The sequence below is a fragment of the Papilio machaon genome, chromosome 25 (genome assembly GCF_912999745.1).
Source record: "Papilio machaon chromosome 25, ilPapMach1.1, whole genome shotgun sequence".
Classification (NCBI taxonomy): Eukaryota; Metazoa; Arthropoda; class Insecta; order Lepidoptera; family Papilionidae; genus Papilio; species Papilio machaon.
The window spans coordinates 696,108-715,925 of record NC_060010.1 but is presented as its reverse complement, the minus strand read 5'-3'; the positions used below and the strand labels follow the sequence as shown (position 1 = coordinate 715,925).

The 19,818-nt window shown below is 32.8% G+C and overlaps 1 protein-coding gene and 1 non-coding gene across 2 annotated transcripts in view; both read right to left on the bottom strand.

The window, feature by feature from the left end:
• The window catches only part of LOC106716866 (protein madd-4), a 251,965-nt gene extending 245,674 nt beyond the window's left edge, over positions 1 to 6,291 (bottom strand). Inside the window, exon 1 of the mRNA XM_045684300.1 lies at positions 6,052 to 6,291. The gene's annotated coding sequence lies outside the window, so the exon portion shown is untranslated. The remainder of the gene's footprint in view (positions 1 to 6,051) is intronic.
• A 419-nt stretch (positions 6,292 to 6,710) lies between these two features.
• Positions 6,711 to 6,783, bottom strand: Trnar-ucg. The gene has a single exon. It is a non-coding gene; the product is annotated as a tRNA-Arg (tRNA).
• Between the last annotated feature and the right edge of the window lie 13,035 nt (positions 6,784 to 19,818).

Here is a 19,818-nt window from a genome sequence, read left to right as displayed (position 1 = left end):
TAGAACGTAAAACAACGTCTAGAAGAACACATAGGTTACTAATTAAGTTTTTATAATTCCTCACGAACGGAGCCGCAGGCGACACCTTATATTCCAAGTACTGCCATACTCAGACTCGTTTAATCAGTAAAAGGGACTCCCTAACTTTAATGTAGCTTAAGCAAAACAATGTAACACTTAACAACTATCTTAATAAGTAGTAAATAATTCTGAATTGTATTAAGTCAAGTCACATGAATAAATCAAACGAATTTACACTGTGAGGAAAACTTGTCGGTTTTTTTATATCAAACTTCGAAGTACGCCATTGACCTATAGCTGAGCTATAAATGTCAGGTTAAAGTTTGCGACAATCGATACTAAGGCGTGCTATAAAGCGATTATAATATATTGTTACTGAAGACAATATTGAAAAGACGGATTCATGCTATTTCAAAGAGAGAGAGAGCCCAAAGCGCCAATAGAGTAATGGTTAAAAGTACGAATTTCTGATTACGTGGATGAGGATTCAAATCCGACTATTTTTGGAACGAAGTTCTTTATCGCGCGTTGTGAAACGGGGCTAGACGGAAAAAAATCTTACGAAAAGTTCACGACACTTTTTGCTATAGTAACCATGGCAACGACGTGACAATATATAACGAAAATTCATAGAAATAAAATGTACTTCTTGTGAAGACTTAAGTTTTTTATTCATAGAATAAACATTAGTTCCTTCACTAATTAATCGAAAGGAACTTCGTTCCATCCGGGTGTCCCTTGACACCTCTCAAGTTTTTTTGTCCTTAACCATATCCTAGGTTAATAATTGTCCTTACCTAGACGAGAAATATTAAACAGTGGTAGACGCAACCAGAACATTGCATAAATGGGTTGAATACATGAACTTACAGAAGACATGCGTAAATTGCAAGTGCAACGTTACGTCTGATGAGTCTGCGTCCCGGAGGTTTAATTAAATCTACTTTCTCACTCTCATTCAAGGATATTAAAAGTAAGTGGATTTGTTGGAGGAGACGCATAGGAAGGGGACATATTCTGTTTCTGTGCATCTCCTTCTCCGTGGATTAAATCGCAGATGTTTATGACCAACGGCCATTGCACAGTTTCAGCGAACTTAAGCGACCACTTGCCCGTTTATCACCTTGTAATATAAAAAAAAAGAACACATAAAAAATGATTACTATCTCATTTTTTTTAATGATGGAAGGGATGGCAAATATACTAGAGAATCATCATTAAAGTAGATACTATAAATATAAAAAATCTTTAAATCGTTAAGTACAATGTATAAATATAGGTGGCGTTAACTATGTCAAGCTTCCAACTCACATTCACTTTATAATGACACACAAACCATTGAATATCAAGATAAATAATGATACACATTTATTTCGATAAGTTATTTATTAAAAACTAGCTGTCGCCTGCGACTCCGTCTTCTCGGAATTAAAAAAAATTAAGTGGCCTATGTTTTTTCAGACTATTTTCTACATCTGTACCTAATTTCATCAAGACCCGTTGAGCCGTTCAGGAGATACCTTTAAACAAACATCCATCCATCTAAACGTTCGCATTTATTATATTAGTATGATTTTTTGACATGAAACCTCTTTCAGTTATTGCTTTTAAAATTGGTTAAAATATAATAATTGTTACTTCATTTCAAACCTCTTTATTTTCACTCTAAATAAAAAAGACAGAATCAGCAATTTGTTTTGGCAACTTTAAGCCATTGTTAGAAGAAAAGAGAAAAAGTGAAGAATAAAGCCCTGGTGTAAACATAACTTAAAAACCTTGTTTTAAAAGATGAGATTACGGTGTCGTTTTACTATTTTACCTAACGAAAACTTAACTATTTTTTTTATAAGAGAAGGGGGCAAGCAAGCAGCGGGAACACCAAGGTGTTCATCGACGCCCAGGGACATCTGCAATACCATAGGAATCGCAGTTGCGTTGATTTTTGATCTTAAGTCCTGTAGTACAACTATGCCATTCCTTTTCATAATAGAACTGAATCATCATCTGCCTGGCCTTTTCCCACTCACGTAGGGTAGGCACACAAGGTTTTATGAATCTTAAAGTTTTGGCTTAAGTTTTTACGGCCGGCCGCCTGCCTGTCGCCAACCCTACTTGGGAGGAATAGAACTGAATATTAATAATAAAAGCAATTATTTTAAGTTACAACTTCTTACTTTTAGTATTCGAAATACTGAGTATTGTTGTAGGAAACCGGAGGCATTTAATAAAGTTTTACTTCGCTACCGAAAGTTGTTATTTTCAGTATAGGAGGAACTACTTGACGTTGTCTATTCAACTAAATAATTATTTCGTAGACTTTTATGTTTCTTAATATTTTTAATTCGTTTTTTTTTAATGTCAGAAAAGATGATGACATATCATTAAAGAATGTGTACGTATTAATAAAATTGAAGTGTCTGTATTAAATATTTCATTTCGTACACAATATGTATTTGTGTAGCAGATAACGCAAAAAAAATTAACATTTTTGTCTGTCCGTATGCTTGTCCGCAAGGTCACGTTTGTTCCGGGTAATCTCTGGAACGGCTGGAACGTTTTTAACGGGATTTTGACGGGTAGGTGATGCTCGTGGATATTACAAGTAACTTTTTTAAATTATGCGCTAACGAAGTCGCGGGTGACGTCTAGTATGTAATAATAGTCTTTCATCTTATGGCAAATTTAAATAAATCTAATTCTTACTCTGACTACGACAGTTAGTGATATAGTTAGGTTATTTCCATTTAAATAAATTAATTTAATTTAACAACATTTCAAATAAAAAAATAGTAGAGTTATGTTATGGATTTAGCATAAAAAAAATTGTCACGTCTACAAACACGTCGCGGTCCACTGCCTGCGGCTTCCCTGTTAAAAGTCCGACGTGACAACGTGACGTGACGGAGCCAACACGTCGCATTACACGTAATCCCACCCGGGATGAAACACGCACAAAAAAATTGACGTTAGATTTCGTAATCCTTGCGAACTCCTTATCCCTAATATGTAATTGAAAGTAAGCAATTAATAAAAATAGCTTGACTATATACGAATCGAATTACACCCCAATCTTCAAACTGAGGACTCATAAATATTAGTGAGAACGTACCGTTACGTAACTCTACCGGATATACACTAAAAATCTCATACAAATTATAACATATTTTGTGGATAACGTTACGAAAGAAAGTATCGAAAATAATCGTACTAGGCCCTCTATTTAATTAGTTATAATATATTATCACCATTTGAATTCCAACAAATGATTTAAAAATGTACTCTTAATAGTAATAACGAGTGGTTTATATACCGAGTTGTAAAGTTTAAAAACAAATAATCAAGTCTATTGTAACCTTATTCAAGTTATATCAAGTTTAAGTTATTTACAATAGACATCCTATTTTCATATAAAAACAATAGCGAAATAACAAACATCAATTAAATCTTCCTGCGTTTGTTAAACCACTATTGATAAACAAAAGAAAAACATTTTTATAAAATACATTATGTAAACAATATTATTGTATGTTTTATTATATTTAAACTAACAGGAACTGTTAGAAAACGTAAAGAATTCATAACATAAATACAGTAAAACGAGATACATAAATAGAATACAAGGGTCAATACAAAAGTCTTTACACTGTTATACGAAAAGTCTTTCCTTAAATTTACTATGTACTAGTATAATAATTATAGTAAATAGTTGATTTATTAAAGAAAAATAATGATTTTAGACACACTATAAAAATAAAATAAAAAAATTTTGCATTCAATATCATGCTGCAGAAACTTTTTCTAGTGTTGTGTCTGTTATACGGTGATTTCTATTTACCCCATTTTACTAAATATTAAGTACTTTAGTAAATATACTAGTATACTACGAGTAGTATAATGTGACCACTATAGATAGGTACTTACAAAATCATATTATCCCTATTTTTTATTCAAAGAAGGAAAGGGACAATTTGTCTTTGTACATATGTTCAAAAGCCCATGGTAAAAACAACACACGATCGTAAAATACAAGAGTAGGTACAATGGGTCTAGTATGAATATTTGCGACAATCGCCTTCGTATCGTCATCACTTATGTCAAAATTAGTTTAAGATTTTTGTTGTACTTCAAGAATTTTAATACAAATTTCGTAGATTATGATACGATTGCGATAGTCACAAATGTTCCAAAGCCCGACTGATTACGAATTTTATATGAGACATTTCTCGTCTCATTTCCTTAATGAGAACTCTATTTCACAGCATTGGAAATCCAGTTATAATATACACGTGCAAACATGCTTATCGAATAAACTCAAATCTCTGTTATTTAACAATTCGCATATCTTAAAATAAACAATTCTTTTCGTATTTATTCCTTACTAGCTTTTACCCGCGACTCCGTCCGCTCGGAAAAAAGTAGTCTATGTGTTTTTGTAGACTATGTTCTACATCTTTGCTAAATTCAATCAAGATCCGTTGAATCGTTCTAGAGTTACCTTCAAATAAACAAACATCCATCCATCTAACCATTCGCACAGATAAAGTTATAAGATGCGTAGAGATTCACACACACACACACACACACAATATAGTAATAAAATTGAATGTAATTTCAAAGGTAGAGGAAATCCGACCCGATCCGGATCCGATCCGATCAGATCCGGAAGGAAAAAGAGCCGATACTGTGTAGAAAAAAACACACAGAAAACAGGCGTCAAGTGGAAGCAATTCCGCGTTTCGTCTGATGAGTGTGGTGCTGGAGGTCTAAGTTTAGTCCTCTTTCCCTTCCCACCCTTTTCTTATTACGAAAGGATGGGATGGGAAAGTAGATATGACGGAAGAGGGGACGCATGAGAAAGGGAAATACCCTCATTCTGTGCGTCATCTTCTCCGTTGATTAAAGGCAACGCTCGCCTCGCTATTTCGGCGAATCAAGGTGGCCGTTTGCTCGTTTGCCACCTTAAGATATAAAAAATATCTGATTATGCCAAGCTTATTGGATACTCATCAATCAAATTGGTTATTTAAGTAAATAACACCTTGAAAATTACTTAATATTTGATATTTTATTGAAATGTTACTAGACGACTAATATAACGGTAGAGAATAATATAGACGTTAATTTTATTTTACTTTACTTTATAATATTACTTTTTAAACCGAATTAAACGTGTATATTTATTTTTAAAGAAGACTAATTTAAGTTACACTTCGTAAGCTTAAAATATTAAGTATTATTTAAAATGATAAGTAGCGATTATATTATTTTTGCCTCACTGCGATATTGTCATTTAATTTTTAGTTAAGCAGAACTTTAGTGCTGATTCCTCTTACATACACTAAGTGACGCTTTTAATGGCCATTTAAAGACTCCGCGTGTGTCTGTTAGAAAATTTATTAAAATGTTATTAGCATAGATTTGTTTTCAATATAAATTGTACTAATAAAATTCGAAGAATTAAAACTCTACAAGACTTTGGCCGTAAGTCGTTAAGTTGAATTTAATCATTATTCTAACGATATTTTATGCATTTAAAATTTTATATTTAAGAATAAATGAATTAACCATTTCGGTTTATAATGTAACTTATTTTAAATTAGAAATAACTTTAATAATCCAAATAAACGAAATAATGTCATAGTGCAACCTCAAAGTTTCATGTAATACGAAAAATCTTGTTAAAATATTATTTAGATTTTTTTGAGTGCAAATCTTTGCTGGCTTCCTAACAATATTTTGCTAAAGTTTCAAAATAAATTTCAATTTTCGGGTGGGATCGTGGTCAAGCGCTAGATTTTTCAATATTAAAAAAAATCTTTACAATGCCTTAGGTTCGCAATTAGATTTCTATTTATTATATAGAAAATTATATAAAACACACAGAAAATTATTTAAAACATATATCATACAATATGTATTAATTAATCATTTTTATTTATTAGAACGTTTTAAGTTACTTTTTAGACTTATGTAAATATTTATAATCTAATTAAGTAATTTAAAATAAGTAATTAAAATAAAATTACTAACAATTTCTCGTCTTCTATCCAAATGCACTCCACAGAACCCGAACAAAAAAAATATAAAAAAAACACTTAAAAAACCACTTTAAAACATTTCCAATAATACACAATCCACAAAATCACTCACACAAAATAAAACAATAATTATCACAGTTAAAAAGTTACCGAAACACGCAGTACAGAGCGAAGTTAAAGATTATTATTTCGCGTAGTTACGTTATCGGAGCGAACGGTACGTCCGAACACGACGACGGTTCAACACCGAATGCCTTTTGCGCATGGAACATTTTACTGCGAAAGGGCTTACGTCGCAATGCGTTAGTTCGCCCCAAACTAGACTCAACAACATTTTCCGACTAGATCGGGGAAAAAATAAGTTTTGCGACTACAGGACTATTGCAAGCTTTTTTAACGTTCAAGTATTGACTTTAACTAGTTAGTTATACCAATTTAATGTGCATTGGAACGTTGTTCAGAGCATTTTATTTTATGTTTCACACACTAAAAAATATCAATCGACATTTTAAAGCTAATAATAATTATAGGTAACAAAACAATGGTGTATGACTAAAAACAGTACAAAAGCAGTACCAGACAAAATTAAAGTTATTTAGAAAAATTCTTTTAATTAGACAGCAGAGCAAGAAAATTAAATAAAACAAAAACCGACCGTGACAGGACTCGAACCTGCAATCTTCGGATCCGAAGTCCGACACCTTATCCATTAGGCCACACGGTCATATGGACAAACTTAAGCAATTTTATAAAGTAAACTAGCTGTCGCCCGCGACTCCGTCCGCGCGCATTAAAAAAAAACTGAATGGGGGGGGGTTATGAAAAATAGATGTTGGCCGATTGTCAGACCTACTGAATATGTTCACAAAATTTAATGAGAATCGGTCAAGCCGTTTCGGAGGAGTACGAGAACGAAAACTGTGACACGAGAATTTTATATATTAGATGAGACCTAATTAACAAGCGATGATTAATTTAAACCGATAACACTCTGGCGATGAAAAGTGATAGAGTCCACAGCAGCTGCCACACTCATAACTCACAGCGCATAACATAGCTTGACCGGTGAACGACCACACAGAAGACATGCCTTAAGTGCGAAGTATACCTACGAATCGACTAATAAATATTTAGCGTAGGCCAACTTAAAAATCATTTATAAAACAACTAGCTTTTGCCCATGCCTTATCTGCGCAAAATTAAAAAAGAAAGAAAAAAACACTTCAAATAGCCATCCAGATTATTCCAAATTTAATCGACATTCAATTGTTTTATTTTTCTAAATTCTTCTTTCAGAAGAACCTTCTCCTGACAATAACAAAAGCAAGAAAAAAATACCGAAATCGGTCCAGCTGTTCATGTGATGTGACCAAGAGAAGTAGGGATTTTTATATACATATATAGATGGCAGAAAACGAGTTATAACCCTATAAATGTTTTTATATATTAAACTAGCTTTTACCCGCGACTCCGTCCGCGCGGAATAAAAAATAGAAAACGGGGTAAAAATTATCCTATGTCCGTCTCCTAGTTCTAAGCTACCTCGCCATCAATTTTCAGTCAAATTCTGCCGTTCTTGATTTATAAATAGTGTAACTAACACGACTTTCTTTTATATATATATAGATTAAAAAAGCTTAAATCATCTGCAATATGTCATTACATACAAATATATGAAAATATTTATAGAAAATATTTGAAAACTGAATGTATTCGATCAGTAATTAACTCTCGCGGCCATTAGTAAACTTGCGGCTAACCTACTCTCGTTAGTTCAGGTAAAAACGATCATTAAGCTAACCATAAAACTTTACAAGTTTATTTTATAAACTAAACGACGTCGTTGTTGAACAAAATAATGTTAATAAATGTAACATTACAGAAAAAAAATATCAGTAAAACCTATAAGGTTTATTGGAAGTTTTTGTTTAGGCTTAGTTTGCGTCTTAATATGACCATTATCAAAATTATCCAAAAATCTATTAACGCATAAAGGTTAATGTACAAACAATTTTTATTAATACACAATCTAAAGATTCGCATCCAGGCAGTGATTAGGAAGGAGTGGCGATGGCTTCTGAAGCCTGCAACTGATACGTAAAGATCACGACCAGTTTGAAAAAACTGCACCGACGAATTTTTTTCTAAGTACTTCTTTAGTTTGGTTTGGAAAGAAAAGGTTAATGGACAAATCTATAGAAAAGGTTTAAACCACAATTGATACTAAACTTACGTGCGATACATATTTAATTATAATTATTTATTCTTCGCATCAATAGCATTAACATGGGAAGTCATTTGTTGCAGTTGTGGACGAATACATAAATGTTTATTAGGCGCCATCATATTCCGCGAAATGAGTATAATCTACACGAACTATAAAGATATAAATGTCGCCCGCGACTCCGTCTGCGTGGAATTAAAAAACGTAATAAGTAGCCTATATGTTCTTCCAGACTATGGTCTACATCTATAGCCAAATTTCATTAATATCCGTTGAGCCGTTTCGGAGATATCTAGAAACAAACATCCATCCATCTAAACATTCGCATCTATCTTATCTATATATATAAAAGAAAGTCGTGTTAGTTACACTATTTATAACTCAAGAACGGCTGAATTGATTTGACTGAAAATTGGTGGGCAGGTAGCTTAGAACCAGAAAACGGACATAGGATAATTTTTACCCCGTTTTCTATTTTTTCTATTTCGACGGAGTCGCGGGTAAAAGCTAGTTTATAATATTAGTAAGATTATTGCAGCGATTCAAATATAATACGCGAGAAATCACTTCAATGTCAAGTAGGGTGAAAAAAACGTTATGGGCCTAGTTGTTTTTAAAAGCAATACTGAGAAAGGTGAATAAAATGACACCTTGCACGTAAAAACTGGTTCACTATAGTTTTCTGAAAACAAAATCTTCGTTAAAAACATATTTATATCAATGTTTTGTCAAGGATAATGACAGAGATGACCATATTTTTTACATAAAGATTTTGATCTTAGAAACCCACGATTAGTTATTTAAGCTACAGGATGTTACAACGCGAAACACATTACCTACTAGTCAGTCGGGTAAAAGAGATAGTTTTAGTAACATTTCACTAGTGTGAACAATTATTAAATTCAATTCGACCTTTACTTTATTTAACACTAGCTTTTACCCGCGACTCCGTCCGCGCGGAATAAAAAAAATGCGCACAAGATAAAAAAAAAGTTCCTATGTCCGTTTCCTGGTTCTAAGCTGGGGAGGTACCCCATCAATTTTCAGCTAAATCGATTCAGCCGTTCTTGAGTTATAAATAGTGTAACTAACACGTCTTTCTTTTATATATATAGATTTCTTGACCTCTATTCAAATGCCAAAATATACCGTCCGTGAGAATCTGGTCGAGTACATAAATGCACTATAAAAAGGGTGTCAATTGTACGCTTTTAGTGTCATTTTAGATACTCAGGTCAAGAGTCAGCCTACGTTAATTGTTTACACCTGTCACTTTGATATTGTTAAATTAAGCTGGCTTTAAATAATGACTCCGTTGTCTTTTGCGTTTATAATTAAAAAGTTCAGTGACATACTTAATTCTGTATAAAAATTTATTACGTAACATTTTGATTTAACAACATCAATGAAAAATTTTCGAAAGTTTCTCTTAACTTAATACTTAACCCTATCTATTAACTGAATCTCTCTTTTCGTCGTAATTTTAGTCTTCTTTCCCTTTTCCTATGGACGGTAGTCGCTTCGATATTTTATAGAATCTAGGTGGCCTGTACTCTATTGCCACCTAAAAATATAAAAAATAACACCTTCAATACTACTAAAAATAACGTAATCTCTGCAAATTGAGTAACTACTCGTACGTTTGGAACCAACGTTAATACTCTATTTTTAGTATGAGGTGGCAAAAGAGCAAGCGTCCACAAAATTTCGCTTAAATAGCGAAGTGATCGCTGTCCATAGTCATCAGAATTCGAAGATGTGTTTCCCACCGTGCAACAAAGAAAGAGGATACTTAGGTTTTCTTACAAAAAAAAGGTGGGAAGGCAACAAGAACTAAAATATGACCTACGGCAAGCACAAAATACTTAAACCATTTTCAAATAAACGAAAGTCAATAGTACGTGAAACTAATACAAGCCACTGAAGCCTTAACAGCCGATGTTAAAAACCTAGTGAAGGGGAATTAAGGTTGAAATGAACATAAGCGATCGCGCCTGCCGAGTTAACGCCTGCAAACTAACAACGAATCCTCCGACACGAGTGTCGGCCGTCACTCACTGTTCATTGCCTGTTAAACGGTACACTGTGGGACAAAGTTATGTACCACCTCAGAAACGCTGATTAAAACGCTCATAACCGTAAAACTGACTAAGAGTAAGAGAAACTATCCAGAAAGATAGAGGTAGATTAACATCATCTGGCACAGTCCTGGCACATCTTTCTGGCCTCTTCCACATTCATACATCTGCGCGTTGATTTCTGGTGCTATTAATACCTTTTTTATTATTTCACCAATTTGTACAAATTAATGAAATTAGAACACATTTCATTATTTAATTAAGTTTCAAAATATGTATAATATAAAATAAATGTTCTATTGGTAAAGTACTTATAACGTTTTTGCCGCATCATATTTATAAGTAAAAAAATGAACATCTAAATGTAACAAATGAAAATGGACCATTACCATTTACACACTTAAAACTTTAAATAATGCGTATCATTTATTTTGTCCTCGAGTGTATTGATGAGAAAAAACGGCTCTTCCGTGACCTCGTCAACGGCTAATGAATAGGCCGAGTTCAGTTCACGTTTGTTACACGTTCACACTAAACCCCCCCCCCATTCACGAACAATTCACAATTAATTCCTAATACGTTTTATTTAATAGTAACCAAGTTTTTTTAATTTAATCGTATCCCAATATTTATCATTGTAATTTCTATTGTAATAAACTTAAGGATATTTTTTTCCAATAAATAATTAGTTTATTATTGGAAGGAAGTTTTGGAACGAAGTTCCTTATCGCGCGTTGTGAAAGGGGGCTAGACGGAAAAAATTCTTACGAAAAGTTGTCACGACACTTTTTGCTATAGTAAGTATGTTAACGACGAATGAGCGCTACTTCACCATGGCAACGACGTGACAATATATAACGAAAATTCATAGAAATAAAATGTACTTCTTGAGAAGACTTAAATTTTTTATTCATAGAATAAACATTGGTTCCTTCACTAATTAATCGAAAGGAACTTCGTTCCATCCGGGTGTCCCTTGACACCTCTCAAGTTTTTTTAAATAATTTCAGTATTTAAAAGTAATTTACATTTAAACAAATTCAATTCAAAAGCAACAGGTCAAATGATCAAGTGAATGGAAATCTGGAAATGAACGAGTGAATGACGCGACGCTGATTTATTTATTCATTTAACGAAATTGATGATTGCTTCAAGATTCGTTCGTTTACGTTCGTTACAGTCCATCTTTACTTTATTTCTTTGCGATTTCATTTTAGATTAGATTAGATTCTTAAGAAATATATGTGTACTGTTATAAAAAAAATTATTTGTATGTTTGGCTAAAAAAAATCACTTTGCTTTATCCCATTCATGTGAAACAGCGCACGAGATTTTACAATTAATATTTTAGCTTTTGTCAATAGTTTTTGCTAACCCTACTTAGGAGGAAAAAATAAAATTAAATATTTATCATTTATCAAATTAATTGTATGTTTATCTATCAATATAATATAAAAGAAAGTCGTGTTAGTTACACTATTTATAACTCAATATCGGTCGAACTAATTTATCTGAAAATTGATGGGAAATTAGAACTAGGAGACGGACATAGAAACTTTTATCTTGTGTGCATTTTTTTTATTCCGCGCGGACGGAGTCGCGGGTAAAAGCTAGTATTACATAATAAAGAGGAAAGATTTTACTGTTTGTTTCTTTGCATTGAATAGGCTCTAAAATTACTGAACTTTTTGAAAAATTCTTTCACGTTTCGGAAGCTACACTATCGTTGGATAGAATAGGCTTTATTTATTACTTGATTTTTTCAATTCAGCACGGACGAAGTCGTGAGCAAATACTAGTAACAAATAAACTAAAAATCACTGAATTGATTAAAAAAAATATTTCACCATTAGAATACTACATTATCTTTGTAAACTAGCCTATTATTTAAATGTAATATGTTCGAAGCTGAAACTGGCTACCAATAATAAAATATGTTTTTTTTTATATTTAGTAGTTTATTACTTAATTTCTCCTTGATTACTATTGGTAAAGAATACAGTAGATATATAACTCAAGTTCAGTATTTGCATGCGCTAGTGCGACTGTGCCTGTTCTGGCAAGCCAAGCGTGAACACCAATATTAACTTGATAATTACACAACTTTGGTAATCACACAATTGTGTACAGAACAATATTTGTATTACTATACGCAAGGGTAATTACAAACGTAATATAGTTATATTACTTGTGAATTCCCACTGCTGAAACACTCTGAATATGAGGGTTCAGGTGTTTTTTTATACCATAAGACTAGCTGTCGCCCGCGACTCCGTCCGCGCGCAGTTAATAAGCTTATATAACACGTTCGTCGATTTACCATAGCAGCGCCATCTATTGATTACTTACTCAACCCAGTCGAAAGGTATCGACATCTGTTAGAATCATTTGGAGTTAACAGATAATTGTGACTATCAAATAATAACAGACAAATAATTAGCAATAAATTAAAATTGCGACTATAATTTGAGATTTAAACTATCCTATCTCTCAAGTTGGATCGAACTGCACATGGTGTGCGAATTTTATTATAATCGGTTAAGTGGTTTAGGAGTCCATTGAGGACAATCATTGTGACACGAGATTTATATACATTAAGATAGCAAATGAGCAAGCGACCACCTGATTCGCTGAAATAGCGAAGCGATCGATGCTCATAGACATCCGCAATTGCAGATAAACAAAGCAAGAAATCTATGGTAACTTCAGATATATTAATTCCAATATTAGACTTTACAAAAGTATAGACACACCAAATCTTACTAATATTATAAATGCGAATGATTAGATGGATCAACGTATCTTGATGAAACTTAGCACAGATGTAGAATATAGTCTGGAAGAACACATATGCTACTTATTAAGTACTTTTTATTTCTCGCGGACGGAGTCATGAGCGACAGCTACTTTGAGATACACCTACTTATTAAGTACATATATTCTTTGATTTTTTGCAGAACTTTAAATACGAATGTAGCGGAGTACAATAAATAGTAGGGGTTAATCTAGGAAGAGATGTATTAGGATAGAGCTGTTAGAGAAGGTTGTGTGAAAAAGTAAATAAAGTTTATTTTTACCCAATACCTGGGTTTTGTTCAGTATGTCACATAGGCATCCTGAAAGATTTAATCTAGTTCATGTTATAGTGTATATATCTTACAAAATATAATTTATTATCGCTAAAAATAAGTGGTTTATTGTATCTTTATAAAGGCCATTTCAAAAAAAACACTTAGGAAAAAGAAATAAAGTATTTTATTTGAAATGAAATATCCTGTAAAACCACTGTCCAATTGAACCCTTACAACTCTGAACAGTTATATTTGACGTGCCCACATTTGACCGAAATTAAATTAATTTCGGCACTTTATTTGATTTGGGTATAATTTAGCTCTTTTTTAGAGTTATTAAACCGATCATAAAGCTGACGTACACAGTAAGAGATAATATCTAATATATAAAATTCTCGTGTCACAATGTTAGTTACCATAGTCCTCCAAAACGTTTTGACCGATTTTTATGAAATCTTATATACATATTCAGTCTGAGAATAGGCTACTATCTTTTTTTCATAACCCTATTGTTTTTTTTAACTGCATGCAGATGGATACGCGGGTGACATCTAGTTTTGATATAAAAGCTTAGAAAACATATAAGCTTTTTAATTATAATTAATTATAAAAGCTATTTAGTACGAATAAATGAAAAGTAAATAAAATTGTCTATAAACTCACTAACTTATCTAGTCTGGATAGAAAAGCGCTACTGTGGCATTAAGTACTATCAGAAAAAATATACTCCTTCTTTTAGTTTAGTTTTTAAACGTCGGGCCATTATGTTTGACGTACTATAATTTGTCAATACTACTTATTTTAAAAATCGAAACAAATCCACTTTAAGGTACAGTTATTCGAATAGCCACAGAGCATCCTGTATATTTAAAAATAACGAAAAGACTCAACGTTAAAGAAGTATTATACGACTAGCTGGCGCCCCCGACTCTGTTCGTACAGAATTAAAAAAGAAAACTCAATAAGTAGACTATGCATTCTTCCGTATCTATATTCTACATCTGTCCCAAATTTCATCAAGATCCGTTCAGCCGTTCCGGAGATACTTTCAAACAAACATCCAAACATTCGCATTTATAATATTAGTAAGATTAACAAAGAAAGTGTACAAATTAACATAGGAATAATACTCGTATAAAGTTAATTTATTAACAACAATGTTACTCTGTCCCAAGCGCGCTATTTCACTGAACAACGTACATACAATAAGCTATTCAATGAATTTGATGAGTACGTACTTTGCGCTTCAAAAACGTCAACAAAAACAAATGAGAAATATCCCCGATGACCTTTTATCTTAAATCGACTTCTAGAATATTCCAACAAATAAAATACATAACACACAAAAAGGAATCCTTGAGAATACAAACGAAATCAAATCATTTATTTAACGCGCACCCATACAAGCATATTGTATAGATAAGTACCTATTTAAGACATAGATTAAAAGAAGGCACTACCTCCTGTAACACTGGTCCCCACCTACCACAGGAGGCAGAGTCCTAAGAAATTGTAAAAATTTTTGTGGATCAATAATATTTATTTTATTTTCATTTTTTATTTTATTAATTCAAAAAATTGTACATTTTTCAAACAATAATAATGATTTCATATAAAACTAGCTGTCGTCTGCGAATCCGTCTGCGATAAAAAAAAACTTAATTAGTAGCCTATATGTTCATCCAGACTATGTTCTACATCTGTGTCAAATTTCATCAAGATCCGTTGAGCCGTTACGGAGATTCCTTCAAATAAACATCCATCCATCTAAACTTCATTACACCAACATTATAATATTAGTAAAATTGAGATAAATTGTTTCAACTGATGCTAGTACGAGTATTTTATAACCATAACTACTCACCATTTCAATCAAATTAAATCGCAGTAAAATATAAACAAACAACATAATAATTTCCTCTTCTAAAAAATTAAATAAAAATTTGAATAAGTATAGCTTTACTCGTTAACTGTACAACATGCGTTAAACCAGCTTTAAAACAATTCAACATGGGTTAACAAAGCGGAACAAACTTGTTAGCCCGTACAACGCATATCGCTTCTAAATGTAGAGAAGCCTTTTTGCTTTACCATCGTGAACTTTCTGCTTTTACACACATTTGCAAAACTCCACCACTACTTTATTAAAGTTTAAATTTCATAAACTTATGAAAGCAATTTTAATATGTACTTAATTATTAAATAATATTTAGAGATGTGTTAATTGTGTTAAGTAGAACAAAAAAATTTTTTTTTAGTTTTTTTTTTATTATTTTAAGGTCATAAACAAGCAAGCGGCCAACTGAATTCGCTGGCCATAGACAACCGCAATTGCAGATGCATTACATACTTTAATTGCTCTGGTGGTAGTATAAACCTTCAATACTTGAAACCAGAGATCCCTAAACTTTGTTTTTCGGAGACCCCCTTTCAAAATTTTCCCGACAAAATTGACCCGGATTCGGGGAACCGTCTGCTGTTATGTTTCTTCTTCTACTTGTGAACTCCCGCCAGATCTTTCAAACCCTAGGAGGTTCATTAGGGAATCTTTGGGAATAACTGTTTTAAATTAACAAATAATTTAAAGTTATATACCCACGTTATAAAGTTACTTATAAGAAAAAATCCAATTAATTGAATTAAAAAATATTCATCCCAAGCCTTTTTAATCTGTATTAACTTAAGCTAAAGCGGAAAAGTAGATTTAAAAAAACGAACAAAATGTTTTAATCTTCGATTCAAAATAGAATCCAATCGATTCTGATTGACGGTAGGAGCTAGACAAACATATTTAGTGGCGCTGCCATCGCGGTTAGTGCTGTCAGAAAATACGTCAAACACAAGACATGACAGCTGCAATAAATCAATTTCTTGTTTTTGGCTCTCCTTTGGCGGATTGGGCAAGAGTTGAGTGTGTATAGTTTTATTCTTCACACAGCTGCACTCCTACAAGGATTCTTAGCACTTTTTTGAGAGTGACACTGCGGCGCTAGTGAACTATTATAAATTTAGTTTCACCTGTGCCCACGGTCAGATAAGTTTTATAATTAGAACCAACGTTGGACGCAAATGTTTGTCCAATCAACCAATACGAGCAATTATGGTAATGCCCTAGATGTTTAGACAGATTGTGTAGGAAGGTGTAGTAGGATTATTTAAAATAAGTAGATGGGTAAAGCGTGGGTGTTAGTGAAGGAAATTATTTTCAGATTGTTGATAATGTGAGGTCGAGCGAATATTTATAGAATAAAGTTCTGTAATATATATACGACATAACACTAAATATACACATCAAAAAAGTCTAGCAACACATATAAATTTCAATTTTACAATGTGTTTTCGCATTAAATCCTTAGTATTTTCGTACTTTTATTATTTATTAATGCTTTTTTAATATTAAACAACAATTGTTTTTTATTATTTACTTTTTAATAATCTTAATAACCAATAATGACGAGTACGGAATATTTGTACGTAGTACAAAGTAAGGTGCCTAATCAACTAAACTTAAAGTAAAATTAAATGGTTGTACAAAAATTGCATAAATTAAGACAAAGTGTGGTCTCCTCTGTTATGGAGAACTTGCTGGCACCGATTATTCATAGAATCGATGAGACTGTTAATGTGATCCTACGGTAATTGCTCCCAATGAAATTTTAGTAAGTCCATCAGTTGTTGGGTTGTTTTCACTCCATCCAAGTCATTTAAAACACGTCTCTGGAGCATGTCCCGTGCATGCTCGATGGGGTTAAGGTCTGGTGATTGTGCAGGCCAAGGCAATACCAGGAAGTTTTCCCTTGCAAAGTACTCCCGTGTGTGCAAAGCTGTAAGCGAACGCGCATTGTCATGCATCAAGGTGAAATCGAAGCCAAGCCCTTGTGCGAATGGACGGACATAAGGTCTTAGAACATTCTCAACGTAACTTACAGTGTTCATGTTACCATCTACAAAAACGAGCTCAGTTCGTCTGTTCTTCATAATACCCGCCCATACCATAACTGTTAAGTCGTTGTATGGATGCACTTCCTGAAGCCACCTCAGTCTTTCAGTATTTCCAGGACAACGGTACACTCTTACCCTTCTAGTATCAGGCTAGAACCCAAATCGAGACTCATCGCAAAATAAAATTTTATCCCATTGTTTCCGGGTCCATATAATGTGTTGCCTAAACCATTCATTTCGACGAGCGCGATTCCCGTGACGTATCGGTGGGCACCTAATTGGCCGTCGTGCTCGTAGGCCATACTCATGCAATCGATTTCACACAGTTTGGCAGCTAACAACAACACTACTTGAATTTTGTAGCCTCAAACCTATCTCTCGGGCGGTTAACATCGGCTGGCGTCTTACGGTCAGTTGAATGTATCGATCTTGCCGTGTTGTTGTACACCTTCCTCGACCTGGGTGCTGCTCAGCAGGATCTCCCGTGTTAGTTTAACGCTGATGAACACGGCAAATAACGCTTCTGTTGATACCAAAATACCGAGATACCTGAGATTGAGTTCTTCCCGCTTGCAACATCCTTACAGCTCTCTGCATTTCATCTGCGTTCAAATGACGTCGCTCCATAACGTAAAAAATGTCTCAAAATTCAAATTTGTTCAAAACTTTTTTTAATTTTTGTTTGAATCTTAAAATTGATACCGAATACTAAATTTTAATAAGCAAAGAAAACGCTGTAAAATTCGAACAAATGCATTCGCTTTTGAATTTGTGAAAAAAAAAAACAAATGATACTCGATTTTTTTTCACAACCAGCCAGTATGTCCAATAGATCAAAAAAGTTTACATAAGTATTACCTACTTGGTAAAAAATGATAAAATAATTGATTAATAAATTGAAATAGTATGTGTTGCTTAGACTTTTTTTATGTGTGTATATTTATGTCCATTCCAAAATATTTCTGGTACAAAACTTTTTTCACGTGAGTACTTAACAATGCCAACGCTTATTTTAATTTTATCTCACAATGTTCACAATATAACTAAAAAAGTAAAAAATCGTAATGGCCGCCATGTATGGAATTTGACGTTCCACTGTTTATCTAGGCTTTGGATTAAAATACAGACTATAAAGTCTCGGTCACCTTGACCATGAACAAATCGATTCAAAATACAAATACTAACATCGTTTCTATTCGATTGTAAGCGAACGATGTTCACAAACAGCAACGTCTTAATGCTATACCATTGTAGTGATGTCCAGACATATAAAGTTTTATTAGATTCGGTAAAATTAAACCTGATGTACAGGATGATTTTAAATTTATAAACCTAAGAAAGTGAACAGCTTCAATATATTATTGTGCATTATAATGTCATAATATGAATGTTTAAGTAGAGTTTATGACAAAGATTGCAATAAACTTTATAAACCTAATATAAATAGAACAAGTTATATCTAAAAACCAGATAACAATACGCTCGAGAATAATAGGAAATACTAGCAGTCGCTCGTGACTTCGTCCACACGGAATAAAAAGAAAAGTTCGTTCAAATTAAGATCCGTTCTGCCGTTCTAGAGATAGCTTCTAACAAACATCTACCCATCTAAACTTTCGCATTTATTATATTAGTAAGATCCGTAATGGAACATCCTGTATGTACAAACAGGATACATCGGACCATAAAATAGTCCGGCAATGAAATTGGATCGGTCAGTTTTTTTTCTTTTCTAACTATCACTCAAGCCGATCCTCGATATTTGTGGTCCAAGTGAAGAGCGACATTGTTGCTACTTGAATTAAAGTGACCTTAATATTTCTGTGTCTTAGAGCGGACAAAATATTACTTTATAGAATCTCCCAAAGTATTTTCAACTAATTATTTCAACTGAAAATAAATTTAGTAAAAGTACACTTATTCTTAACCAATATGAAAGAAAAGTTTCTTTATTTAAATTCTCTCGATTGTTATAAAAACTTACAAAAAATTGTTTTTTTTTTACTTGTTAATTTAATATACCTTTAATAAACGTTAAACATATACAATGTGTTTTTTTAATATAAGTAATATAATATATGAGTAAGGAAATAACATATTGTAAAATTCAAATCGCATAATCTGTTAACTTAGACCAACCCCTAATCATGTGTCGCTGCATCGGTCCGGCACTCTGGTTAAAATTTAACTAAAATTTTAACATAAATATTTACGTTTAAATGAGTTTTAGTACTTTGCCTTGCGCAGGCGCATCAACGTACAAATTTACCGATTCCATGGAATCTCGATACTAAACCATTCTTTGAACTTGTTACGGCATTCGTTTTTTTATCGCATATGGTGCACTGCTCTATAATGGTACATATTTTGTTGTAATAATTCTTCAACTATCGCCGGGTTAATGTAAATAGACTGAAATAATAAAATTTATCAGATTAAATATA